This window comes from Oncorhynchus mykiss, chromosome 13 (genome assembly GCF_013265735.2).
Source record: "Oncorhynchus mykiss isolate Arlee chromosome 13, USDA_OmykA_1.1, whole genome shotgun sequence".
NCBI classification, from domain to species: Eukaryota; Metazoa; Chordata; class Actinopteri; order Salmoniformes; family Salmonidae; genus Oncorhynchus; species Oncorhynchus mykiss.
Window position 1 is genome coordinate 70,595,983 of NC_048577.1, and position 7,160 is coordinate 70,603,142.

Consider the following 7,160-nt stretch of genomic DNA (forward strand, 5'->3'; position numbering starts at 1 on the left):
ACTCTGTACCGGTACCTCCCTGTATATAGCCTCCACATTGACTCTGTACCGGTACCCCCTGTATATAGCCTCCACATTGACTCTGTACCGGTACCCCCTGTATATAACCTCCACATTGACTCTGTACCGGTACCCCCTGTATATAACCTCCACATTGACTCTGTACCGGTACCCCCTGTATATAGCCTCCACATTGACTCTGTACCGGTACCCCCTGTATATAACCTCCACATTGACTCTGTACCGGTACCCCCTGTATATAACCTCCACATTGACTCTGTACCGGTACCCCCTGTATATAACCTCCACATTGACTCTGTACCGGTACCCCCTGTATAGAGCCCCGCTATTGTTATTTACTGCTGCTCTTTAATTATTTGTTTTTCTTAAAACTGCATTGTTGGTTATTAAGGGGCTTGTAAGTAAGCATTTCACTGTGAGGTCTACACCTGTTTCATCCAGCTCGTGTGACTAATAAAGTTATATTTGATTTGAACAGCAGCTTACACATGTGACTAATAAAGTTATATTTGATTTGAACATCAGCTTGCAAGCTGTTTGAATTTGAAATCCTTCTGACAGAACAGTGTGTAGCACAGGACGGTCTGAAAGCTGAGTTTTGAAGGTTTTACAAAAGGAGTTCCCCTGGGCTCAATGTTAGGTCCGATCCTTTTTACACTGTATATAAATGATATAGGGAAGACTGTTGACTGCAAATCTTCATCTGTATGCTGATGACACCATGATGCTGTTCAAAATCAACTTTTTCCAATTGAAACTTGTGCTTTTAATGCAAGCAAGAGTAAATGTATGGTTTTCTCTTCTCTGAAAGTAGACAGGTGGAGTCACGTTCAGATGTGAGGCCAGCAAATTGATAGTGTTACCTGTAAGTAACTTGGGATTTGGTTAGATGAAAAGCTGAATTTTAAACGGCACATGTAATAACTTGACCAAGAAACTGAATTTGAAATTGGGTTTTTATTTTAGGAACAAATCTTGTTTTTCAATGTCAGTCAGAAAGGATCTTATTCAAAGCACTTTTTTAAAACTCTGTGCTGGATTACGGTGATATTGTCTTCGTGCAGGCCTCACCAAGTAGGCCTACATTAACTCTGAATACAGTGCATTATGGTCAGGGACGGATTAACGCAGGGGTGGGGGGGGGGGGGGCCATGGTGGGGGGGCCCAAGGTGGGGGCCCCAAGAGGCAGCAAAACAAAATCCAGTCTATATTATGTGCTGGCGCCTACGATTTCTTAATCTGGCCTTGATTATGGTGGTTTTAAGACTGGGTTTCACAAAGTCGATCCTGCCTCCCCTGCTTTATTAAGATGTATCACCAATGCAAGATCACTCACCCATCTCACCTGGAGTTGAATGCCTTGGTGTAATGGACTGTTCCATCTCACCTGGAGTTGAATGCCTTGGTGTAATGGACTGTTCCATCTCACCTGGAGTTGTATGCCTTGGTGTAATGGACTGTTCCATCTCACCTGGAGTTGAATGCCTTGGTGTAATGGACTGTTCCATCTCACCTGGAGTTGAATGCCTTGGTGTAATGGACTGTTCCATCTCACCTGGAGTTGTATGCCTTGGTGTAATGGACTGTTCCATCTCACCTGGAGTTGAATGCCTTGGTGTAATGGACTGTTCCATCTCACCTGGAGTTGTATGCCTTGGTGTAATGGACTGTTCCATCTCACCTGGAGTTGAATGTCTTGGTGTAATGGACTGTTCCATCTCACCTGGAGTTGTATGCCTTGGTGTAATGGACTGTTCCATCTCACCTGGAGTTGAATGCCTTGGTGTAATGGACTGTTCCATCTCAACTGGAGTTGAATGCCTTGGTGTAATGGACTGTTCCATCCACCAGGAGGCTAAAGCACTGGTAGCACTGATAGGACAAATCCCTGTGTCTCTCTTTGTTTCTTACTGACCAGATCAGTCACTCGTGCCCCGTTGACTTGCTGGTCGGAACTAGGAAACTGATTTATTTATGACTTAGTGATTCGTTGAATGCGGCATAACTACAACCAGTTAGCATGTCTGAAATTCAGAGTTTCCTATTTCCGACTACTACATGAACACGGCATCAATACAATCTTGGTTCACAGTCTCTGCTGTCCTTGTCTGTTCCTCAGGCTAGAACTGAGCTGTCCTTGCCTGTTCCTCAGGCTAGAACTGACCTGTCCTTGCCTGTTCCTCAGGCTAGAAGTGACCTGTCCTTGTCTGTTCCTCAGGCTAGAACTGACCTGGCCTTGTCTGTTCCTCAGGCTAGAACTGACCTGTCCTTGTCTGTTCCTCAGGCTAGAACTGACCTGTCCTTGTCTGTTCCTCAGGCTAGAACTGAGCTGGCCTTGTCTGTTCCTCAGGCTAGAACTGAGCTGGCCTTGTCTGTTCCTCAGGCTAGAACTGACCTGTCCTTGTCTGTTCCTCAGGCTAGAACTGACCTGTCCTTGTCTGTTCCTCAGGATAGAACTGACCTGTCCTTGTCTGTTCCTCAGGATAGAACTGACCTGTCCTTGTCTGTTCCTCAGGCTAGAACTGAGCTGGCCTTGTCTGTTCCTCAGGCTAGAACTGACCTGTCCTTGTCTGTTCCTCAGGCTAGAACTGACCTGTCCTTGTCTGTTCCTCAGGCTAGAACTGACCTGTCCTTGTCTGTTCCTCAGGCTAGAACTGACCTGTCCTTGTCTGTTCCTCAGGCTAGAACTGACCTGTCCTTGTGTGTTCCTCAGGCTAGAACTGACCAGTCCTTGTCTGTTCCTCAGGCTAGAACTGAGCTGGCCTTGTCTGTTCCTCAGGCTAGAACTGACCTGTCCTTGTCTGTTCCTCAGGCTAGAACTGACCTGTCCTTGTCTGTTCCTCAGGCTAGAACTGACCTGTCCTTGTCTGTTCCTCAGGCTAGAACTGATCTGGCCTTGTCTGTTCCTCAGGCTAGAACTGAGCTGGCCTTGTCTGTTCCTCAGGCTAGAACTGAGCTGGCCTTGTCTGTTCCTCAGGCTAGAACTGAGCTGTCCTTGTCTGTTCCTCAGGCTAGAACTGACCTGTCCTTGTCTGTTCCTCAGGCTAGAACTGACCTGTCCTTGTCTGTTCCTCAGGCTAGAACTGACCTGTCCTTGTCTGTTCCTCAGGCTAGAACTGAGATGGGGGAAAAACAATATTTTTCCCATAATTCCCCTTCATCCTGGAACATTCTTCAAAAATATATTAAAGTCAGAGCCTATTTATTTTTAACACTCTGATCGAAGCCAGTGTTTTTGATGGCCTCTGTGTTTAATCTGTATCTGTAACTTGTGATACTTTGTCTTTTGTGTGTATTGTTTTTTACATTTTATGGACATTATTATTATTATTATTATTATTATTATTATCATTATTATTATTATTATTATTATTATTATTATCATTATTATCATTATTATTATCATTATTATTATCATTATTATCATTATTATTATCATTATTATTATCATTATTATTATTATTATCATTATTATCATTATTATCATTATTATTATCATTATTATTATTATTATTATTATCATTATTATCATTATTATTATCATTATTATTATCATTATTATTATCATTATTATTATCATTATTATTATTATTATTATTATTATTATCATTATTATTATTATCATTATTATTATTATCATTATTATTATCATTATTATTATCATTATTATTATCATTATTATTATCATTATTATTATTATTATCATTATTATTATTATTATCATTATTATTATTATTATTATTATTATTATTATTATTATTATTACTATTTCCCTGTTTTGCCTTCTTTGGTCGTCCTTTGCAAAAGCGGTTTCTAACATCAATGGGTCTTTAGGCCCACCTGGTTAAATAAATAAAACTCTCTGTATTTAGAACAGTTGGTTTTATTCTAGATAATAAATCATTAATGGATCACTAGATGGATCACTAGAGGACAAATACGTGTTGCGGTAGGTATATAAATACGTGTTGCGTTATGTCGGGACCACGGACATTAAAAGGGTCGGGACTGATGGTCTGTTTACATTTCTACTGTGGTGGTAGGCCTGCTACTGATGGTGTAGGCCTACAGCTCAATGGTACGCAGTATCATCTGGATATATTTTGTTTAACCTTTTATTTAACTGGGCAAGTCAGTTAAGAACAAATTCTTATTTACAATCACGGCCTAACCCTAACCCGGACAATGCTGGGCTAATTGTGCGCCGCCCTATGGGAATCCCAATCACGGCCGGTTGTGATACAGCCTGGAATCGAACCAGGGTCTGTAGTAAGACCTCTAACACTGAGATGCAGAGCCTTAGACCGCTGCGCCGCTCGGGAGCCCCTAGATACGTGTGCAACAAAAGTTTAACATTCAACTTCTGCTACCATTTCTGTCAAGCTGGTAGATAAAACCACCGTGTGCACCACACAGAACGCACTGCAACTGCCTCTGCAACGCGATGCTGCAAGGCAAACACAGCGTTCCCATTGGAAAGGAATGCACTACTGGTGTACCAAAACGCAACGACGCTGTCGCTGGGATCAAGTAGTTGGGGTATCATAATCCAAAAAGGTGTATTCCTTTTTAGAGCACAGCAATGTTCTAGAATATCGGACCGTTGTCTTTCATACTTTTCGAATTCTCAGCCGTAGCTCAAGCAGTTTCTTGAGTTGGTCCTAATGGAGCTGCGTTTGGTTGGGAATTGTGGGGAGGTGACACGTTCACGCCTCGATCACACCGTCAGTGTCATTGCATTTTGGTACACCAGAAGGACATTATTTTCCAATGGAATGCTGTGTTTGCCTTGCAGTGCGTTCTGTGTGGTGCATACATTGGATTTATCAAACATATGCGTCAAACTATGTGTAGATGGCTTGACAGAAATAGCACTAGGTGAATGTTGAACTTCTGTTGCCCTATACCTATATCTATATTACACTGTCGGTGTGATCAAGGCGTCAGTCTGTGTCCCCCCCCCCACCCACGGATGGTTGTCTCAGAACTGCATATCTACGTCAATGGGAAACCAGATTATTTTAACCTGCAAAGTTAATTATCCTAACCTGCTACGTAAACAGACCATCAGTCCCAATTTACCATCATGCTGCGTTCAAGACATCTGGGAACTTGGAAATCGCCAACCTCCAACTATACTTTTTTCCAACTATACTTTTAATTTTTATCTCTGACAGGGAAAATGTGTTTTTAACAGTCATCCAGCTCAGGTCAGAATCCCTCTGACCTGAAGGTCATTTGAAATCAGGATTTGACCTCAGTTTTTTCTGAATTCCCAGTTGTCCTGAAACAACAATTGTTTATTAAATTGACAAGATATTGAGTGACTGCTTTAACAATGGAAATCCATGATGGAATCCTCCATGATGGAAGGCAGGCTGGAGGTGAGATCAGGTGGGACCGGTCTAGCCAAAGAGAGGGCAGGTACACTGTGAACAACAGGCCATTGAGATAGATACAAGACTCATTCTTGTATCTGCCATTTTTTAGCTCTTATCTCCATTTTAAAGTAGTACATTTTTTTTCTTCATTGGATTAATTGCTCCCAACTCATATGAATCCCCACCCTACTTTAAAATGGTGAAACTGGATGCCCTTATAATAAAACGGTTTATTCTCATGAGTTCTCTTATCTCTATGACAACAGGCCCAACTCAGATATAACAGGTGTGTAGTGCTGGAGGAGGTAGGTGCACTTCCTCACCTTTTTCAGTTTGATAATACACCGAAAATGTATTCAGATCCGAAATATATTATATTTAATTATCACAAATATTCCATGAACAACGATTGAATGACCAACCAAATAAATACGTAGCCTACATCAGCCTACAGCAGCCTACAGCAGCCTACAGCAGCCTACAGCAGCCTACAGCAAGCAGCCTACAGCAAGCAGCCTACAGCAGCCTACAGCAGCCTACAGCAGCCTACAGCAGCCTACATCAGCCTACAGCAAGCAGCCTACAGCAGCCTACAGCAGCCTACAGCAGGCAGCCTACAGCAGCCTACAGCAAGCAGCCTACAGCAGCCTACAGCAGCCTGCAGCCTACAGCAGCCTACAGCAGCCTACAGGTCTTCTCTCTGGTGGCGGGGAGAAAGACGAGGAACGGCTCTGCGTCTCAACCAATAGCCAGTGTTGGCTAAATATCCCAAGCAGGGCTACAGAAACTTCCAGAGAGCCTCCTTGGGCTTTGCTGCGGCCACTCTGGGTTGGGTGTCCTCGGGAAAAACGGCATAACTGTAACCAAGTGGTGACATATCGTTTTGGGTTCCACTGTGCAAGAGAGGGGGGTCGATGGAGTTTTATGGACATCAAAGCAGACACACGGTGAATCTAGTTTTTTTTTAAACGTTCTGATTGGCCAAAGTTCTCAATTCTCTAAAATCAAATCAAATCAAATGTTATTTGTCACATACACATGGTTAGCAGATGTTAATGCGAGTGTAGCGAAATGCTTGTGCTTCTAGTTCCGACAATGCAGTAATAACCAACAAGTAATCTAACTAACAATTCCAAAACAATTCCAAAACTACTGTCTTATACACAGTGTAAGGGGATAAAATGTTATTGGTCAAATACACATGGTTAGCAGATGTTATTGGTCACATACACATGGTTAGCAGATGTTATTGGTCAAATACACATGGTCAGCAGATGTTATTGGTCACATACACATGGTTAGCAGATGTTATTGGTTACATACACATGGTCAGCAGATGTTATTGGTTACATACACATGGTCAGCAGATGTTATTGGTCAAATACACATGGTTAGCAGATGTTATTGGTCAAATACACATGGTTAGCAGATGTTATTGGTTACATACACATGGTCAGCAGATGTTATTGGTCAAATACACATGGTTAGCAGATGTTATTGGTCAAATACACATGGTTAGCAGATGTTATTGGTCAAATACACATGGTCAGCAGATGTTATTGGTCAAATACACATGGTTAGCAGATGTTATTGGTCAAATACACATGGTTAGCAGATGTTATTGGTCAAATACACATGGTTAGCAGATGTTATTGGTCAAATGCACATGGTCAGCAGATGTTATTAGTCAAATACACATAGTTAGCAGATGTTATTGGTCAAATACACATGGTTAGCAGATGTTATTGGTCAAATACA